We start from the raw sequence: 285 nt of genomic DNA, 5'->3' as shown, positions 1-285 counted from the left end.
GCCGGGGGGTGCTGGGAGACGGTGGTGGCCAGGCCTTGTGCCCTCTGCGGGTCCGGGTGGATAAACCGTTTTCCCGCCGAAACTGGGCTTGGCCATATCTTTGACGCTCACTCGGGCGCGCGACCAGGCGGTTCACACAGGACGAGTTGCCAGGCGCCTGCGCTCCCGGGCGGGCCAGGGGGCACCACCAAGGCTGAAAGGCGGAGTGGGGTGGGGGTGGGGGGCTCGTGGCCCAGGTTGGCGCCGCGGCCCGTCCGGGCCTGGCGGGCGGGACTGGGGCGGGCC

The sequence above is a fragment of the Tupaia chinensis genome, unplaced genomic scaffold (assembly GCF_000334495.1).
Source record: "Tupaia chinensis unplaced genomic scaffold, TupChi_1.0 Scaffold000361_1, whole genome shotgun sequence".
Classification (NCBI taxonomy): Eukaryota; Metazoa; Chordata; class Mammalia; order Scandentia; family Tupaiidae; genus Tupaia; species Tupaia belangeri.
Note: the sequence above shows the minus strand (reverse complement) of the source record.